The 21,576-nt window shown below is 43.1% G+C and overlaps 1 protein-coding gene across 4 annotated transcripts in view; it reads right to left on the bottom strand.

The window, feature by feature from the left end:
- The window catches only part of LOC122789462 (peroxisomal N(1)-acetyl-spermine/spermidine oxidase-like), a 553,705-nt gene extending 542,393 nt beyond the window's left edge, over positions 1–11,312 (bottom strand). The window contains exon 1 of one of the 4 annotated variants that reach the window (XM_044056941.1): positions 11,200–11,312. The gene's annotated coding sequence lies outside the window, so the exon portion shown is untranslated. Of the gene's footprint in view, positions 1–10,654; positions 10,984–11,007; positions 11,176–11,199 lie in introns of those variants that run through there. The other 3 variants (XM_044056942.1, XM_044056943.1, XM_044056940.1) reach the window with 3 other exon arrangements.
- Positions 11,313–21,576: the final 10,264 nt, after the last annotated feature.

Here is a 21,576-nt window from a genome sequence, read left to right as displayed (position 1 = left end):
CCCTATTCGCCCTCTCTTCAGGAAATGTTTATGTTTCTCTGTGTATTCCTCTCAATTTGTAGTTCTCTGCTTTGTCCTTTGGTGTCTCTACTGCCAAGGATATTCACAAAATGCATAGCTCCTGCGACTGCCTTCTGCAGGCTCCAAGGCATTCAGATTTTTCCTTATCTAGATGACCTGTTGCTTCAGGTACCTTCTCCCAATCAAATGTTGCACATCTGCTGTTTACCATCTCTCTTCATCAAATTCTGGAGTTTACTATCAATTTCCAAAAGTCCATCCTGACTCCGTCTCAGGATCATGACTACCTGAGTTGCAGGATTTAGACTGTGCCAATGCTGGACTCTCTTCTGCCTCCAAAGGTATTGTCGTTGACAGCCTTCTTTCAGTCTCTTCTTCTCCTGACTGCTATGCCAGCCAGGGAGTTTTTTTTTACCCTGGAATTCATGGCATCTTCTATTTCAATACTTCCTCTTGCCTGACTGCATATGCAGAGTCTTCAATGGTACTTCAAGTCAGTTTGGCTGCAGCATTGTCACATACTGATTTTCAGTGTACCTTTCCTTCCCTGTCTCAAGAAGAAATTTGAGTCGTGGATTTGACAGTTCGCTGTCAACCTTAGCCGGCCATTTCAGCCTCCAGTCCCTTTTCAAGAGCTGTTCACTGATGCCTCGTACATGTGGTGGGGGAATTTCTTGGTCACCTAAAAGTTTAGAGTTTTTGGTCTCCCCATCAGACGTCAAACCATATCAACATCAAAGTGATGATGGGGCTCTGATTCTGGCCCCTGAGGCTTTTCGACCCATGTTCTCTTCAGGTGCCTTGAAGATGTATACAGACAACACTACAGTGGTGTGGTATGTCAACAAGCAGAGGACACAAAATCTTACCTCCAATGCAGGATGGTCCTTTAGGCTTGGGAATTAGCTCTCAACTATCAGTTTAACTCTTCAGGCAGTATACATTCCTTCAGAGCACAATGTTGTGGCAGACTATCTAAGCAGGTCCAAAACACAGACTCACAAATGGATACTTTACAAAAACGCGTGTGGACATTGTCCATTGGTGGAGTATTCCTCAGGTAGATCTTTTTGCCTCCCCTCTGAACAGGCAGCTTTCTCTCCTGTTCCAGGACTGCCATGCCATCTGGCCTGGAAGACTGATGCCCTATCCTTTCCATGAAAAAGAGAGGTTTCTTTACACCTTCCCTCCTCTTCTTTCAAAAGTCCTGCAGAAGATTCAGATAGACTCCCCAAAAATCTTGCTAGTGACTCCCTTTTGGCCGGGACAGCACTGGCTCCCCCTTCTTAATGCATCTGGACAGGGGCAATCACAAGTCACCTCACTGGTTAGATCTCCTCAAACAAGACAAGGGGTCCCTTATCCATCCCCACTTGTCTACTCTGCAACTGACTTTGTGGTTTTGATAAGGTTTTTTTTTTTATCACTTTCAGGCATCTCTTTTCTGAGGATGTGCTCAGGGTTTTACAGGAGGCAATGAAACCCTCAATCAGAAAATCTCATATGTCCAAATGGAAAAGATTTTCAGTCTGGTGTCATGCGCATAACCAGAACCCTTTTCCAGTGGAAGTCCATCTTGGTCCTCTTTTATTTGTGTGAGTAGCTCCAGTCTGGCTTGGTCTATTCTTCTGTGAAGGCCATTTGTCCACCATATCTGCTAGACTGCCCTTGACTATTCCTTTGACTTCTCATTTTGAGGTCAAAATTTCTTAAAGACATCCTGCATATTAGGCCTTCAAGAAAACCCATTCCTCCTCCTTGTGACCTTAATTCGATTTTGGAGAAATTGACCGTCTCACTCCAAGCCTGCTGATTCTGCTTCTTTGCAACATTGTACCTGGAAGACTGTTTTGCCGCTGGCTGTTACTTCTGCTTAGAGGGTTTCTGAGCTCCAAGCGCTTACGACCATTTCTCAATTTTTGTTTTTTTTTCAGGGACAGGGTGTCCTTTCGTGGTAATCCTTCTTTTATGCCCAGTGTGGAAAATGAATTGTCCTCATATCGATCGGTACAAGTCCCTTCCTTTTTCCCTTTTCCTAGTCTGCTACTGAGAGGGTCCTGCATACCATGGACTTGCACAGACAGTTCAGGCACTATCTGGATAAAACTAGGGCTGTTCATAAGTCTGACCAGCTTTTTGTTTCCTTTCATCCCAGATCTTTGTGTGTGGCTGGTTCTAAGCAAACCATCTCCTCCTGGATATCCAAGGCCATTTATTTTTGTTATTTTCACGGCAAGTCTCTGTCTGATTCTGTTAGAGCTCATTTTACTATGGCTATTGCCTCTTCTGGTGTCTTCTTCAAGGGGTTGGACACTAATTCCATCCTTAAAGCTGCTACTTGGTCTTCAGTGCATACCTTTACTATGCATTATAAGCTGGATGTGGTTTCAATGGCCAGAGCAGGTTTTGCTGAAACCATTTTATATGGGTTGATTGAGGGCTCTTCTCTATCTTCCACCTCCCATTCTTGTGTTTTTTTTTTTTTTTTACTTTTCCTTCTTTAAGGAATACTGCAACAGTGATACTGAAGGACATAGTACAGTTGTGTAAAAATCTTACCATAGCAGTAGATGTCCCTCTGTTCACTGTTGCAATATTCACTCTCTCCCTCCAACCCCCTCTTGTTTATTCTGCATTTTTCCTTCTGGATGTGCATGGACTCTTCTGTTCTAAGCCAACTGTTTTCTTCTTGGACAATTCAGTTCTGGGTAGTTGTGTACATATGTACATCCCCCTTTTATGCCCTACGTTCTGTGTGGGGAGCATAAATGTGATGTACTGCAGAAACAAAATCTTTTTCAACCTTATCCATACTGGCCGAGCAATGGACTGCCCAAAGCAGGACATCATTCCTTATCAAATGACTCTATCCCCGGCTCAAAACCACCACTGATGGCAACTGATAGCATTTAGCATCTACCTGTGAAAATACATAGAGAAGGGCTTTCCTCAGATCTTTGGCAAGTGGAAGTCATGAAACAATAAAACACTTCCAAGACAATACAGAAAACCTCTAGTTTTTGATACTGTGTCTCCTTGCTGACATAAAGTAATTTAATTTCAGCTATTTTTCTGAAGTTAACCTTCTGTATTCCACTTAAACTATACACATCTACAACAGTGCAGGTACATTTACGTTCTTTTCTAGTGGAGTACACTGTTGTTACATCTTTAAGCTCAGTTGTTGTGTCTTTTGGCTTTTCCCGGTTAGAGGTCGCCACAGCGGAACTCCGGTCCGCTAATGATTGGCAGTAGATTTTTACACTTTCTGCAAATATATAGAGCTGAGTATATTTTTCTGTATTATAGAGCTAAACTGTTGCTTAGATATCTGTTGTCTTATTGTTCTGCAAATATACAGCGATCAGTATATATTTTTTAGGTTTTATAATTTGCACTCTGATTCCTCACATCTCTGTTGAAACTTTCTCCCCACCCCCCATTGTGGTTTCTATTGCTTGTGTGTTGTTAACTCAAGGTTCCCTTAATTTGAACTGTTAATAGCAGCAGTCTGCATTTAAAGTGGAACAGCCTTACAAGACTATCTGCAAATATATAGAGCTGAGTATATTTTTCTGTATTATTCAGCTAAATTGTTGCTTAGATATCTGTTGTCTTAGTGTTCTGCAAATATACAGAGATCAGTATATATTTTTGGGGTTTTATAATTTGCACTCTGATTCCTCACATCTCTGTTGAAACTTTTCCCCAACCCCCCTCCCTGTTCTGGTAGTAGTTTAAATTTGGTGGCTTTTGCAGTGCCCGCCCCGCTGTAGATTTGATCTAGGACACTCCCCTAGTCCCATCTCTTTACCGCATTCTACCTAATAAACCCTTTCTGCACTTGCTTTTAGTCCTTTTTAATTTAAATACATTTTTTCAAACTGTGTGTGGACTAATATTGCTACATATTCGTGTGCCAGCTTCCACTGCATGTGAACTGTTTTTACTACTGTTTTTGCACTTTTCTGAAAGAAAAAAAATTGTAAGCCTGTTTCCTACCTTTCCTGTAATTAGTGTTCCAGATACAGATTTGCTATATCCAGGACTATTTGTATGCTTCTGAGCCCCCAAGCCTTTCTGTGTTGGAGGGAAGCCTTCTGGCTTATCAGTGGGAGTGGTGAGCACTAGGTAACCTGTCTACCACATAAGGAGTGGTTCTGGCCCAGAATTTGTAGTTGTTGGTCATTTGGGCAGTCTTCCATCTCTCTCAACTTTCTGATTTGAAGGCCTGCATTTGCAATTGTTTCTGCCCTGTATCTCCTGGGCCCATCTCATTTGCTCACTCAAAAAAAAAAAAAAAAAAAAAAAAAAAAAGAAAGAAAATCTGCTTTTACTGTATTTGTGTTTCTTCCTACTTTATTTTGCTTTTGCGTCATCTTAGAAGTACTCAATTGTATTTATTACTGCTTGGTGTAACTCATTCTAAGCCTTTTAGTTTAAGCACTTGGGCTTCGGACCAGTTGTTTTACATTAGGAAGGTTTGTGGTCTGCACTGTGGTGGCAGGACAGGTAGCTTACACCCTTCTAAGTTGGGAACTGCTGATTGAGGGCTCAGTGACTGTTATTCTAAAAGTGTATTAATTCTGTTTTAAGCACTTGGGCTTCAGGCCAGTTATTTTATATTAAAAGGGTTCGTGGTCTGCACTCTTGTGGGAGGAGAGGCTGGACTCTGCCCTTCTAGCTGGGAATTTTTGGTTAAAGGCTTATACTGCCGGCATATCTAAACTGCTTCTTACTGAAACTGGTACACCTTGTTTGCTGTAGCATAGACTAGATCCAGGCCTGTTGAATCTAGCTTTGTTTGTATAACCTGAGCACTAATTCAGGCATTCTTTAAAGTATTCAATTGTATTTATTACTGCTTGGTAGTAACTTGATTATAAGTGTAGCTATCATTCTAAGTCTTCTGGATTAAGCACTTGGGCTTCAGACCAGTTGTTTTACATTAGGAAGGTTTGTGGCCTGCACTGTGGTGGCAGGACAGGTAGCTTACACATCCTTCTAAGTTGGGAACTGCTCATTGAGGGCTCAGTGTCTGTTATTCTAAAAGTGTATTAATTCTGGTTTAAGCACTTGGGCTTCAGGCCAGTTATTTTACATTAAAAGGGTTCGTGGTCTGCACTCTTCTGGGAGGAGAGGCTGGACTCTGCCCTTCTGAGCAGGGAATTTCTGGTTAAAGGCTTATAGTGCCTGCATATTTGAACTGCTTCTTACTGAAATTGGTACACCTTGTTTGCTGTAGCATAGACTAGATCCTGGCCTGCTGAATCTAGCTTTATTTGTATGCTACTTGTTTGTTTGCTTGCTATTTCCCTGAAACGCTAATTCCACCTAAAACGCGGCTTTTCAGCGCTTCTGTGGATCCCTAGTGATATCTGCATTGCTTACTGTACTTATTTCCTTGTTTTACTTGAAAGAAAGTTACTGTTTGTCGTTTTTGCATTTAAGTTACCTGAAACACATTGCATTTAAGTTACCTGGCACTTGCTCACTAAAGCAATTATATAAGTCAGCACTAAAATATTAAAAGCACTACACCCTCACAAACTCCCCTTGAGTACCTCGTTCCCTATTGGCACTTTTTTTTCAATTATAAAGAAATTCCCAATACTATTCTAGCATGTCCAAAGGTCAGTTGTCAATCTCCTCTCCGGTCCAGCTGGTGAATCTGGGAATCTTGAGGCAATGTTACAACTGCCTCATGTACACAGACAACCCTCTCCTCCTCCCAACAAATTCCAACACATGTGAGAGATGCAACCATATAGCCATACTGGAGGCTAAGCTCTCTCAACTCAGTACTGGCGAAACCAGTCAGGAGGAGAAGGAAATCATACTCACTACAATTCCAGTCTCACATAGACCTACCACGACAGCAAACCAAACACATAAACACACAAAAACATACTCGGAGGCTCTAAATAAAAATCTGCCTAAGCAGCAGAGACCTCCAAAGCAGACACCCAAGCAACCGCTACCCCAAAACAAAACACGTGCAACACATAGCTCACAAAGCCAGTGTGCCGAACAGTCACAGCCTTTAAGGCTAAACAACACACCTGATACACTTGTAATAGGTGACTCTATCGTCAGATACACTGACGTCCCGCTCACCAGGCTGAACAAGGAGAAGGTCACGGTGAGCTGCCTGTCGGGCGCTAGGATCCGCCACATAACACAAGCACTCAGGTCACTCCAAGGCAAGTACAAATATAACTCAGTCATTGTCCATGCTGGTGTGAATGACCTGAGACTTACCTCCATGGACTACATGAAAAGAGACATAAAGGAGCTCTCTGAGCATGTAGCCCAGGCCGGTATGACCCTGACCTTGAGTAGCATCTTACCCTCACCAAGAATGATGCCACAATATGAAGACAAGATGATCAATTTCAACAATTGGCTTAAGTAATGGTGTCATTCAAAGGGGATCCAATGCCTGTCAGCCTGGGATGACATGCTCGACAAGCCACGATGCTTAGCTAGGGATAGCTTGCACCTGTCACCCCTGGGCTTTCGGATATTGGCAAAGGCTCTTGCTACCCCCCATAGTGCCTTTTTTAGGCAAGGCTCAAAAGACAAACCCACCTCCATAGGTATCACAAGGGATAAGAAACTAAGAATAATGCTACTCAATGCCAGAAGTCTAAACTTCAAGATGCACGCACTCGAAACTGTCCTTAGCATGGAGAACATCGATATCTGTGCAGTAACAGAAACCTGGTTCAAGGCTCCCGAGAGCACCCCAGCACTACCAGGTTATACCTCATACCATGCTTTTCGGCCCCCAAACTTGGACCGTACCACAAAAGGAGGGGGGGTAGCAATATTCGTCAAAGATACCCACACCTCCAGGTTGGTGGCACAGCACGAAGCATCAGAGACTATCCCCATGTGCAACTAACAGTGGGTAAAACTGCCTTCCAGTTTATAGCCTGCTACAGACCACCCTCCCAAACCCAGGAACCCCACTCGGCCTTCCTGAGAACACTGGAAAATATGAAGGTCTCTCCAAACACCATTATATTGGGTGACTTCAACTACCCAAACATAGACCGGGAGCATTACTCTAGCTCCAACACCCTAGCCCAAAGTTTCCTAGAATTTATAAACTCAAATGCTATGGAACAACTTGTTACCACTCCCACAAGAGGGGAAAACATACTGGACCTGATCATCACCAACATGGGGGCTCTATGCTCCAGACCAGAAGTGTATCCCACACTGGTAAGATCAGACCATAAACTAATCTCACTGGATATTCACATCCCGACTCTACCCCCTGCCCTGAAAATCACAGTGAAAAACTTCTCTAAAGCAAATTTCACACTCCTCAAAACCGAGGTGGAATCCTTCAAAGCCCCCGGGCCTGTGGAAAATACGGCTCAGACCGCAGAATCCTTTATAAACGCATTCTATGAACACCTTCAGGAATGCATGGATCATGCAATCCCAAATAAAACCAAGACCCAATCCTCCAAAGGTAGACGTCCTGTCTGGTGGACCCTAGCCATAAACAAACTATACAATAGAAGGAGGAAGCTACTACATGATAGAGCAAAATCCCAAAAAGGAAAGGCATCTCTGATCAGTATTAGCAAAAAACTACGGGCACTCATAAAATCGTCTAAGGCCAGCTTCGAGAGAAAAATTGCACAGGACACTAAGGATAATCACAAGGCTTTCTTTAGTTATGTTAGGAACCTGGGTAGGAATTCCCAGATATGCTCAAAATTAGTCCAAAATGACAAAAAATACACTGAACCCACAGACATTGCCAACATCCTAGCTGACAGGTTCAGCGCAAACTTCTCCCTCCCCCACCAAAAGGGCAAATATTTATCCCAGCAGAGTGCTGCCCCCCTGACATCTCAGATGCTCAGGTAAGAGCTGCCCTCTCCAAAGCAAAAAACACAGCATCAATGGGACCAGACGGTGTCCCGGGCTGCGTCCTACATGAATTCCAAGAAGAGCTAAACCCAAACATAAAACTACTGTTCAATCTCAGCCTTACTACAGGATATGTACCCAAAGAGTGGCGTACAGCAACAGTGGTCCCTCTCCACAAAGGTGGTGCCTCAACGGATCCTGGAAACTATCGCCCCATAAGCCTGACTAGCTTGGTCTGCGCAAAGCTATGGAAAGGATCATCATAGACCTCATAAATAAAGATATTGGGGACCTACAGATACTGGATCCTACCCAGTTCAGCTTTGTTAAGGGCAGATCCTGCCTCTTAAACCTGGTTGATTTCTTTGAAACAGTCACCAAGGCCATTGACGAGGGGAAGGTGGTCCACACAGCCTACCTGGACCTCGCAAAAGCCTTCGATACAATATCCCACTCGGGCATTACAGATAAGCTCACCAGCTTAAATATAAACCCCTATGTCACTAGATGGGTTGCAAACTGGCTCAAGGACAGAACCCACATGGTTAGAATTGCTGGAGCCATGTCAGACTCCAAACCAGTTACAAGTGGCGTCCCACAAGGCTCAGTCCTGGGACCTGTCTTGTTCGGTATATATTTCTCGGAGGTACAGGCCTACACGGAAGGACTGTGGCTGACTAAGTTCGCAGATGACTGCAAACTGGGCGCCATAATCGACTCTCCAGCCGGCACAAGCATCCTCCAAAAGGGCCTCATAGAAACAGACAACTGGTGCCAGAGCCATGGCCTCAAGCTAAATGCCAAAAAGTGTATAGTCATCCCCTTTGGCAAGTACAGAAGAAGTAATTAGGGACCTGGGGACCCAAGTTGATAGCAATCTCTCATTTGACAACCACATGGCCAAAGTGGTTAGAAAAACATTTTATATAGCCCACCTAATCATGAAGGGATTCACATCTAGATCAGGGGAGGTCATCGTGCCTCTTTACTCATCCCTCATCAGGCCCATAATTGAGTATAATGCCCCTTTCGGGATGTACCTTACCAGACACCTGCAGCAACTGGAAAGACCCCAAAAGTACCTCACCAAGAGGATCAAAGGGCTCAAACAGATGCCATATGCTGCTCGGTTAAAGAAACTCCAGCTCTACTCAGTGGCATACCACCTGCTCAGAGGCGATCTGTGCCTGACATATAAAGCCATGTCCAACCCGGAATTAATGGACATGCTGCACCTCAGAAAATCCAAATCCCATCGAGCTACGCGCTCGAGAGACTTGAACCTCAGCACTGAAATAAATAGGACACGCTGGAGGGACAGATTCATAACCCAGAGGCTCCCTTCACTCTGGAATAAAATCCCAGTCCAGGTTAGGCACAGTCCCTCAATGACTCTCAAGAGGAATCTTGATGAGTGGATGGGAGATCGTAGGTTTACCCCGGGTATCAGCACTGTGTCACTGTTAGACAGAGGCACAGTATACTAACCTTGAAAAAGGGCATAGCAAAATTAATTTAAAATGGGTGGCGAAAGCCAAACACACTCTGGCTAGGCTTATAAATGCCCTAGGGCAGATAGCCTAGTATGAACCTATGAACGTGCTGACTTGCCAGGCCTAACGCACAACCTTCAACAAAGGAACGCCCATTCACGCATGTCGCCACACAGAAGACGCTCTGAGAATCGAACGGGCAACGTCTAACTGTGAGGCGACAACGCTACCGCAGCACCACCCAGTACTTTATAAAATCTCTCTTCAGCACACCTCTGTACAAACCATCTTATATAATATACAGTTCTAATACATTTGCAACACAGACATCCTATATGAATCATGCTGATATTCACAAATGACATATAATTACTTACAAAAGTCCAGATAACTGGGCTGGCAGTATCACCCTTCATGATAGTCATTATATTGTGCTTGTTGCCTCTCTCAGCTTTACCAGGAACTAAACTAAAGGCATCTGAAGAGTGGAATTAATGGTTAACAGATGTCCCTATTACACCGTGTCAAGGTACTCAGGTTTTGGAGCCCATCGGTTATTTTCACAGTATCTTAAAATGTGCTCCACATACCTGCCAATCTCTCAGAGCAATAAATCTGGACAAAGCTATATATAAATTGGGGGGGGGGGGTGCAAAGGTCCAAAAATATAACTTTTTTTTAATATTGCTCTTACAAACTCAAAGTTGATTGAACAGCAGGTCCTGCATTAGCATTAAATTTCTGAAGGGTACGAACTCTGAAACCCAAATGTCTGTCATGTCATTTGCTGATTTCAATCTTTAATGATTCGCCAATAATTTGCCAGAAAACCACAGTTTTATGAAAACAGACCAAGAATATGAGGAAAAAAATCTGCCGTGATCATTACTGAAGTGGAAAACTTCCATTTCAGCCTTGATCCCTTTGCAAAATTCTTTAATTCCACTATCCACACATATTACTGATCCTTCCAGCCTGTGCTAGCAGTTAAGTGACACCCTTGTCAGCCTCTATGCACCCACATCTCCAAGTTGTTTAGCATGACTTAAGCAGTCCTCTACGGACCTCAGTATCTCGTTTCAGAACACAACGGTGTCACTAAAGTTTAGCACTGATTCCAGTGAGCCTTGGTCCAGCTGCTGACTAATTCTAAGTGGCATAGCTTTTACATTTATGACACCAGCAGTACTAAAGCAATAACAGACAACATGCTACGTCTGTATCCTCCAAACCAAATGTTTACTCACAGATATAATCACCGAGGAGCTCCCACGGCGTAGGAAAGTGACAAAGACCAGACTTCCGTGGGCGCTTACTACGCAATTTCCTCGTATAACAACAATATTTGGTTTATTACATCAACGCTACAACTATAAGTAACATAAGATTAGGTGGACCCTTCCAGACTTGCTAACAAGAGTGACAGAAAAGCAGTTTGGACTCGACAGAATCTTGTAGAAACAGCGAATGTAATACCCAGATATAATGACAACATGAGAGCAGAAATTGACTGTGGTGGGGCCACTACTCGAACAAAATTAGCGGAAACTACAAAACCGTTTTACTAAGTAACAGACGAGTTATGGCCTTTTATACCTACAGGAAGGTACCCTTTAGATACAGGCGACTTGACGTCAGTTTCATAACACCTGCTTGTAGAGAAGTTGATTCGTGCCTTTTATAACAAGATAAGCGTAAAGGTCAGGCTGTACTTTCGGGGATGGAAGAGGACACTTGGTACATCTGTTTCCCTTTTATTTATAAACACAATGTAGATTACATCCTACTGTACCTTTGTTGAGTGCTTTGCCGCGTATAAAGCTGCACAGTATTATTATTACAGTCACGTCTTACCAGAAGAGGTGACCAAAGCTTAAAATGTGTCCTGGTCTCCCGTGTTAACCAGCCTCGTTTTCACTCCTCACGCTCCGATAAGTTTCATTTCTTAAAGAAACAGTACAATAACTACACTGCACGCATCCATCCACAACCCCTTTCCCCCAAAATGGGCTCTGGGTGTTACATCAACAATTAGGGTTACCACCTGTCCCACTTTGCGAGGGACAGTACCTCTTTGGGCAGTTGTGTCCTGCAAAAAAAATTGTAAAAATAGCAAATGTCCTGAGATTTTAGGACAAAATTATTTCCTATATTTTATGTTATAGGTGCATAAAACAGTTATTCTGCATCTGAAACACCTAAATGTTATACAAAACAGAATAAGCAACTAAAATGCTACAAGAATAAGCTTTTATTTAGGCAAAAAAGTGAAGTTTTGTCCTTTGTACTGGCCGTGGGTATGTTTCGGCCTGCAAAATCTGACGTTTGTACCAAAAATGTCCCACTTTGGGCATTTGAAAAGGTGGCACCCCTATCAACAATGTCAGTCATCTTGAGCTAATGTTCACATCCCCGGGTGGTTAAACCCTGCCGCGGTAATTCTTTACATCACGTATATGTCAGTCATTTGAAGGTGTCATATCAAACAGGTGTAGTGCCCCAAATAAATAAACAACCGAATTACTGCAGCAGCAATGAGCATCATTGCAGTGTCCAAACTATGCGTGCCTGCATTATGGCCTAGTGCCTCTGTCGAGTAGAGCCACTGGGGTGAATTTTCCATTTCCCATCCACTCATCAAAATTTATCTTGAAGAGGGCTAGTAAGGTGCTCTATTTCACATGTTTGGGAAGTCTATTCCATAGCATAGGCCCTCTTTCTGAATTATGAACTTGTCCCTCCAGCACCTTCTGTTGACTGTGGTAATGAGGTTGAGGTCTTTGGAGCACGTGGTGAGGAGGGATTGGGATTTCTTTAGATGTAGCATTCCTAACAGAGCTGGGTCAGACATGGCTTTGTAAGTCAAGCAGTAGGCAATATGAGAGAGAATAGTTGGAGTTTTTTGAGTCTGTCCATATAGGACAAGTCCTTAAGGCCCAGGACCCTCTTTGTGAGGTACTTTTACAGCCTCTCCAGTTGTTGCAAGTGTCTAGTGAGGTACATGCCAAATGGGGCACTGTACTCGATAATTGACCTAATGAGGGAAGAGTAAAGGGAGACAATGACCTCTTTCTTCCTGGATGCAAAACCCGTAGTAATGACATGTGCAACATAGAAGGTCTTTCTGACCACAGTGGCAATGTGGTGGTCAAAAGTGAGGTAGCTGTCAACCTGTGTTCCCAGATCTCTTATAAAGCCTTCTGTGTTCAGTGGACTACCATCGAACTGCGTTTTTCCCAAAGGGTTTGACGACACATTTTTAGGCATTGAACTTAAGGCCATGGTTCTGACACCAGTCGTTGGTCTCAGTGAGGCCTTTCTGTAGGATGTCACCATCACTTGGGGAGTTAATAATAGCTCCCAACTTACAATCGTCTGCAAACTTTGTCAGCCAAAGAACTTACCTTTATACAAATTTTAACCAAGTCACTGCTATGAATGGGTTTTTGAACACCATCAGACAAATTCTATAACATAAAACTTAGTTTCACAGCTGGAATTTGGTTATTATCACAAGGGCTTAATGCACACAAGGCACGGATTCAGAGACGGGAGACTCTCTTAAGTTAAAGCATTTATTCACCTGCATATTGGTTAGTATTATCTCTTCAAGGACAAGGGAAGTTCTGCATTTAAAACCCATTCATAGCAGTGATTTGGTTAAAATTTGTATAAAGGTAAGTTCTTTGAATCTGGTGCTGCAGGAGATACCCAAAGTGGATGACCTCTTGCATGCAGTTATGAAAATTTTATTTTATGGAGTAATCTGGTCCAGGGGTGGAGGGAGGGAGCTGTCAGAAATAGGTTCATAAGACGATACTATGCTATTGGCCCAGAGGCCCTTATAAACCAATCCAAGAATTTCACCCATGTTCCCACAAAGTCAGCACCTGTTTTCCATGTCCAGCAGGGACACAGGTGGGATCCCAGGGGTATATTTTCTGTTTCCCATCCAGTCATCCAGGTTTCTCTTAAAAAGGCCTAGTGAGGTACTCTGCTTGACATGGAGAGGAAGTCTATTCCACAGATGGGGGAGTCGTCGGGACACAAATCTATCCCGCCAACAAGTTCTATTAATGTCACACAGCAGGTTGAGACCTGGCATGTGGGTTGCGTGAGTGGAATTTGACTTATGGATATGCAGCAACTCCATCAAGGCTGAGTCTGAGACTGCCTTGTATGCCAGGCACAGGTCACCTCTGAGCAGTCTGCATGAAACTGAGTAGAGGGACAGAGCTTTTAGTCTATCTGTACAGGACAGGTGTTTGAGACTCTGGATTTGCCTGGTGAGGTACCTCTGTGGTCTCTAACTGCTGCATGTGCTTGGCAAGGTACATGTCGAAGGGGGCATTGTACTTGATAATGGGTCTGATAAGAGCAGAGTACAGAGATATTATGACCTCCATGTTCCTAGATGAAATACCCTTACATATGAGGTGGGCCATGTAGAAAGTCTTCCATACAATGGAGGCAACATGGTGGTCAAAAGTCAGGTTGCTATCAACCTGGGTGCCCAAGTCCATCATGACTGATTGCGTGCGAGTATGCTCATAGGTAGGTACTAGGATATTAGCCCTAGGGCCTGTATAAGCCTAGCCATAAAGGTACCCTGGCTTTCACCCCCCAAGAAAATTATTTTCCTGTGCCCCTGTCGAGCAGAGCCACAGAGGTGATCCCGGGGTGAATTTCCTCTTTCCCATCCAATCATCAAGATTTTTCTTGAAGAGTGCTAATGAGGAGCTTTGTTTGATATAGATAGGTAGTTTGTTCCAGAGTATGGGAAGTCTTTGGGACAGGAATCTATCCCTCCAGCATGTTCTGTTTATTGTGGTGACAAGGTTTAGGTACCTAGAGCATGGAGCTCAGAGGGATTGATATTTCTTTAAGTGGAGCATGTCCCAAGAGCTCTGGGTTTGACATAGCTTTGTATGTTAGGCAAAGATCGCCTCTGAGTAGGCGATATACAATGGAGTAAAGCTGGAGTTTTTTTAGACGGTCTGCGTGGGCATTTGTTTGATGCCAGTAATCCTCTTTGTGAGGTATTTCTGCGACCTTTCCAGTTGTTGTAGATGTCTTGTGAGGTACATACCAAAAGGGGCATTGTACTCTATAATGGGTCTAATGAGTGATGAGTAGAGGGGAACAATGACCTCTTTTATCCTGGATAAGAAACCTTTTGTGATGAGGTGTGCCACATAGAAGGATTTCCTGATTACTGTGGCGATGTGATTATCAAAGGAGAGACTACTGTTCGCCTGTGTCCCAAGGTCTCTTATCACACTTTCAGTGTCAGACTACCACCTATGTGGTAGTTCATGGGTACAGAGTTTTTACTAAAGGGGATGATAATGCACTTTTTGGCATTGAGCTTGAAGCCATGGCTTTGACACCAGGCATCTGTCTCAGTGAGGCCCTTTTGTAGGATGTCCACATCATTAGGAGTTTTGATTATGGCTCCTACTTTGCAGTCATCTGTGAACTTTGTTAGCCAAAGACCTTCTGTGCTATTCTGTACTTCAGAGAAGTAGATACCAAACAGGAGAGGACCCAGGACTGAACCCTGTGGTACTCCACTTGTCACTGGTCTGAAGTCGGATTTGGAGTCTGCTACATTTACAGTGTGGGTTCTTTCAGTGAGCCAGTTGGCAACCCATCTTGTGACACAGGGATTTATACCTAGTTTAGTGAGTTTATCTATAATTCCAGAGTGGGGGATGGTGTCAAAAGCCTTAGCAAACTCTAGATAGGCTGTGTGAACCACCTTACCCTTGTCTACGGCTTTGGTGACTGCTTCAAAGAAGTCTATCAGGTTTAGGAAACATGATCTGCCTTTTACAAACACAAACTGGGTGGGGTCCTGAGATTGGAGATTACCAATGTCTTTGTTTATAAGTTCCATGAAGATATGTTCCGTGGCCTTGCAGACCAGGCTCATCAGGCTAATGGGCAGTAGTTCCCAGGGTCTGTAGTGGCTCCCCCTTTGTGGAGTGGGATAACCATCGCTGTGCACCTGAGGTGAGGCTATGATTGAACATGGTGCTTAGGTGGGGTTATTAATGTGATAATTAGCGGGGACACCATTTTCTCCAAAGGGGATAATGATGAATTTCTTGGCATTCAGTTTGAGGCCATGCTTCTGGCACCAGTCATTCGTTTGGTTAAGACCCTCTTGGAGGATGTTCACATCACTAGGGGAATTTATGACAGTGCCCAGCTTGCAGTCATCTGCAAACTTGGTCAGCCATAGACCACTGGTTTTGGTTTGCACCTCATAAAAGTATATCATAAACAGTAGAGGCCCCAAGACCAATCCTTGGGGTACATCGCTTGTTACGGGTCTACTACTAGAGGTGGCTTCCCCTATTTTGACTGAGTGGGTTCTATCAGTGAACCAGTTAGCTACCGATCTGATAACATATGGGTTGCCTAGCTGGGAGAGTTTATCCATTATACCTGAGTGGGGAATAGTGTTGAAGGCTTTGGCTAGTTTCAGGTTGGTGGTGTGTACTGTCTTGCCCTCATCCATGGCTTTGGTGACTGTTTTGAAGAAGGCAACCAAGTTTAACAGGCATGATCTCCCTTTGACAAAGCCAAACTGTGTAGGATCAACCATTTGGAGGGTGTCAATGTCCTTGTGTATAAGGTCCGTGATAATAAGTTCCATGGCCTTGCAGATCAGGCTAGTTAGGCTGATGGGCCTATAACTGTCTGGGTCAGTGGACGCTCCACCTTTGTGCAGAGGAATGACAGTCGCTGCCCTCCATTCTGCTGGGATGAAGCCGGTGCACAGGCTTTGGTTGAATAGGGTGCCTAGTGGTGCTGAGAGATCTTGCCTGAGTTCATGTAGGATATAGCCAGGGATGTTGTCGGGTCCCATGGAGGCTGTATTTTTTGCCTTTGAGAGGGCATTAATAACCTGCTCCCTGATGATGAGGGGAGGTGTGCAGGTGCTGTGGATGTCCTGATTTACTGATGGGGGACAGGGGGTGAAGATTTCACTGAACTTGTCCGTCAGCAGGTTGGCTATATCTATGGCATTTGTGTATGTGGTATTTTTGACCATCAATTCTGAGCAGATTTGGGAGTTACCTTTGAGGTTGCAAACGTATGCGAAGAAGGCCTTGTGATTGTCCTTAGTGGATGTGGCCAATTTGGACTCAAAGTTAGCCTTAGAGGATTTCATCAGTGACCTTATTTGCTTGCTTAGACAAAGGAAAGATTATTTCCAACTTGGCACCTGCTCCTTCTTGGTCCTGGACAGCAATATTTTCCTTTTATTATAGAGTCTGTTTATTGCCCCTGTCCACCAGACAGGTTTACTTTTCCTTGAGGAAGATGATTTTGTCCTGTCAGGTGTAGCTGAGTCCATGCAGCTATATAGGTGCTCATATAGTTTTTTGGTGTAGGCTTGGACATTAGTGCTTGATTCAGCTGAAGGGATGGTGGCTGTGAAGCTGCTTATACCTGCAATCAGGAGGTTATAGGTAGCTTTGGAAAAGTTTTTTTGTTCGACCCTGGCAAGGGGGGGGGGGGGGTTCAGGGGAGATGGTGACTTCGAAAGTGATTGCTTTATGGTCGTATCTTACCAAGGAGGATGACACTGTACAGGTGCTACAGTGGCTACTCATGTTGGTTAGTACCAGGTCCAGGATATCTTTACCTCTTGTGGGGGTGTCGACCAGCTGATCCAATGCCTTGGCATTGACAAAGTCGAGGAATCTCTGGGCATTTGTGTTTGAGCTAGAATAGGTCTTCAACTCTATGGTTGGGTTGTTAAAGTCGCACAGGATCAGGGTTGAGTGTTGAATCTTGATGGATTCAAGTAAGTCCAGATAGGTGGAGTGGGCCTCCTGAGTCATGGTCGGGGGTCTATTGCTAGCCACAATTTGAATAGGTGTTTTGTCAATAGTTAACTGCACCTGGAGTGTCCCCTGTGCGTCATACAGTTTGACCAGCCTGGAGGTGTGTATGTCTTTGATAAATACTGAAACTCCACCTCCTTTGGCTTTGTAGCCCTCTGCTTGGGATCTGAAAGTATGGTAGGACAAGTAACCTGGTAAGGCTGGGGTGCTCTCAGCGACTTTGAACCAGGTTTCAGTGACCACAAATGCCAGCATCTTCCAGGGTGAGGAATGCTTGCAATGAGTGCAGTTTCATGTTAAGACTCCTAGCATTTAGCATCATGACGTTTAAATTTCGTTCAGAAGAATTTTTCACATACTCAGCTAGAAAGTTATGTCTAAAGGTTTATTAACTCAGGATATTTATGCTGGACAAAGATAGCTGTGGTAAAGTCGGACAGCATGCATAAAACTTATTTAATTTTACTTTTCTATTTTATTAAACACAGTGAGGCTACAAAGTAAAAATGAAATGCTGCATCCACCTGGCACACATATAGCACCCCCGACCACCACCACCATCTAAGGCATAATATGTATTATTACTCTGTAGTTGTCATCACATATTTTTCTTTCATCCTCTTCTGCAATTCTGTCCATTTCTAGTATTTCAGAAATGACTGCCTTATTCATACTTCTCAACTGTGTAGATGTCTGCCTTTGTCTTTCCAGTAAATTGTTTAAGATAAATAATTAGTCATTTGGGTTTTAGAGTTCATATCCCTAAGAGCTCAGTGCAAGCTGATTGGAAGGACTGATGTTCCATAATGTGCCTATTTTTAATCCATCAATAACCCTTTTCACGTTTTTGCAAAGGAGGTCAGGGTGTCACATGTACAGTTACTGACATTGCTGCTGTACTTCTTTCACTCCTATGGCCAGTTTACAGTGTCTAATAAACCTACTACATGCCTTTGAATGTGGGAAGAAACCAAACATGGGGAGGATATACAGACTCCATACAAAAGGCACCCCAACCCAGAATCGAACCTGGGAGCCTCTTTGTGTGAGGTGACCACATTAGCTGCTGTGCCACTGTGCCGCCCTTCCTGTTAATCTCAACACCAAACTCTGAGAAGTTTAATGGACATCGCATTTGAAATATTTACAGCAGGATACTTTCAATTATATAATTTACCAATTTCACCTAACAAAAAATGTTAAAGAGTACAAGTAAAACTCTGCCATTTCCTTATACCTGTCAATCTCTTAGTGCAATAAATCTGGAAAATCCTAAAATAATGGGGGGAAAAGCCCAAACAGAGACAGGTTTTAAATACTGCTCTTATAAAGTTAGAAAGTTGTTAGAATAATAGGATTTGTGTTAGCATGCACTTTCTGAAGGATATAAAGTCTGAAACTCAAATGTATGTGATTATTTAGTGACTTCAGTCCTCAGTGATTTGCCAGAAAAACATAATTTTTATGAGGAACAGACCAAACATTTGAGGCAAAAATCTGGACTGTTAAGGTGTATGTGCATTTCTCTCCACAACGGGTGACATTGTAAACATGAACCATAGCCTGCCATCATACCCCTTGGGTATTTCTGATATTGTATAGCCCCTTGCCTACATCATACTCCTCAGGTATTCATGATATTGTATATCCCCCTTTTCTACATCGTACCTCTCGGGTATTCCTGTTATTGTATAGCCTCCTCTTCTACATTGTTACCTCTTGTGTATTCCTGTTATTGTATAGTCCCCTCGTACACACTGTTCCCCCTCGTGTATTCATGATATTTTATAGCCCCTTCCCACACATTGTCCCCCTTGTTTTCCTGACATTGTATAACCCCATCCCACACAATGTCTCTCCTTGTGTATTCCTGATATTATATAGACCCTCCCACACACTGTTACCCCTTGTGTATTCTTGATATTGTATAGCCCCTCCCCTACATCAAAGCCCTCATTTATTCCTGATATTATACAGCCCTCTCCCCTACAACATACCCCTCAGGTATTGCTGATAGTGTACTGTCTGCCATCCTACCTGTCAGCCTGTGATCTTATCTCCCACTGTCTTTGACTTTGTTCTGCCCCTTGTATTTTTTCCCTTAGTTTTCTAGACTTATCCGGAAGGATTAGAGTCATTCAGTGCTGCCAGACATTGCAAATTCATTTGTGTTGCAGTTCATAAAACGCACAGAGTTGCACCTTTTGTCCCACTGATGTTTAACTTAAACAGAAAAATAAGGCAGGCTCAATGTTAACCATTTATTCAACACTCACCACGCGTACTTTACGCGGGACATAAAATCAGTGACATAACACACGTAAACCCTAAGTCATAATGTTCATGTAGTCAGTGCAGGGGTGGGAAAACACCATTAAAACTTTTTTTTTTAAAGTGTTCCTCCCCAAAGGAATGCTGAGTTTGTTACCAGCTGTTATTTAGAAAAAGTGCTGAAATTTTAGGTATTTGTCCGAACAGCACTTGGCAGCTGATACCTCGCCAAGCTCGACATCTTAACTGTCTCTGTGTTGGAGGGACATAACTATTTTTAGTCCTGATTTACTCCTGTACATGATGTCCCTATTTTCAGGCCTGATTTACCCCTTTAAGCAATTTTCTGATTCCACCTCATCACATGATTTTTGGAGCTCGCTAGTACTCATAAAACCATACTCAGTAAATGACCAAAACACTAGTGACAACAATAATTTAAGGAAAGAAACCCACATCTTACACCTATCTTTTTCTGCAGCAAAAAATAAATGACATTGTGTGGTAGAATTTTGAAGTACAGTTCATTAAAGTCTACAGATTTTACACTCTCTCTCTCTCTGATTTTGTGCTTATATTTTTCCATCATTTTTGTCACGTTCTGAATTTTAAATGTGTTTCTGAGTATTGTCCCACATTCTTACTGGAGGTGTAAGAGTCATGTGCCATTTGGTATTTAGTTTTATGCTAATTTGCTTTTCAAGGGCTTTTGTTTCTATTTTCAATGTCTGCAGATTGGGAGGTGTGGCCAGTGACCATCTTTAACTGCTCATTAAAATCTGTGTAAAATATTTACGTTCCTGCTAGAGGAAGTCAGCCTTCTGACAACTCATTTCCTTAATGTTTCACAGTTTGGGGAAGGATGCTGACTCTTTTTCACTGGCCTAAATTATGTGGGTGTAAGGTGGGGGGCAGAGAGCAAAAAGCATTCTGACGTTATGGGACTGCAAGCTGGATACTGTATTTTTTCGGGAGCATGTCACAGAATATTCATTTTTTGGTGCAGTCATACTTCTCAACTGTTCAGATTTTTGCCTCATATTTTTGGACAGTTACTCATGAAATTTGTAGTTTTCCTGTAAATCACTGAGGATGGAAGTCACTAAATAATGGCATAAATCTGAGTTTCAGAATTCATATCCTTTAAAAAAATTCCCAAACTAGTCCTGTTATTCCAACAATATTTAAACTCTGTCCATATTTCTGGACCTTTGTCCCTGCCCCCATTATTTTTGGCTTTGTCCACATTTCTTGAGCTAAGAGGTTGAGCAGTGCGACTGAAGTTGTTGGGCAAGCAAGTTGCTAAAGAGCTTATCAGTTTAATTTTATTTATCCTTTGTTGACTGATTAAACCCAATTGGCTAGTGGCCTCTTTTCAGGGGAGACCCAAGATAGGTTATGCTTCTTCTCCTTTCAGCTGCTCCCACGGTAGCGGATCATTGTTGTCAATTGAATGAGTAGCAGTTATAGTTTTACACCGTCAGATTGCTAGCCCAGTGCCCAACCTTCCTCAGAAGGCACACAAACACACACACACCTAGGGCCAGTTTAGAATGTCCAATCTAGCTGCAGCAAGTGTTGAGAATGTGGGAGGAAACTGGAACACCTGGAGGAAACCCACACAAACAGGAAGTACATACAGACTCCGCACAGAAGGCACCCCAGCCGAGAATCGAACTAGAGAACCTCTTGCTGTGAAGTAACAACATTAACTACTGCACTACAGAGATGGTTATAATACTAGAGGAAATTTAGCCATGACATCAGGGAACTTTCCCTACTTTTTTCAAAAGGTGTTGTGGGGACTTACACCACCTGAGCTATCACTAACTCAAGCAGATGGGACTTTGAGTTAATATCTCATCAAAAGAACAGCAGAATCACGAGTGCAGCCACTCCTTAATGCAGTACCTCCCTAATGCTGCACTTCAGTGTCAGTAATCCAATCACCTGGATTGGGAACAGAACCACATTTTGATTTTCTATCACCAAAGGCTAGTAGGCTACCTGTTGCAGTGACAGCTATAAATTAACTT

This window comes from Protopterus annectens, chromosome 14.part0, assembly GCF_019279795.1.
Source record: "Protopterus annectens isolate FY-2018-M chromosome 14.part0, PAN1.0, whole genome shotgun sequence".
Taxonomy (NCBI): domain Eukaryota; kingdom Metazoa; phylum Chordata; order Ceratodontiformes; family Protopteridae; genus Protopterus; species Protopterus annectens.
This window is presented reverse-complemented; position numbering and strand designations above follow the sequence as displayed.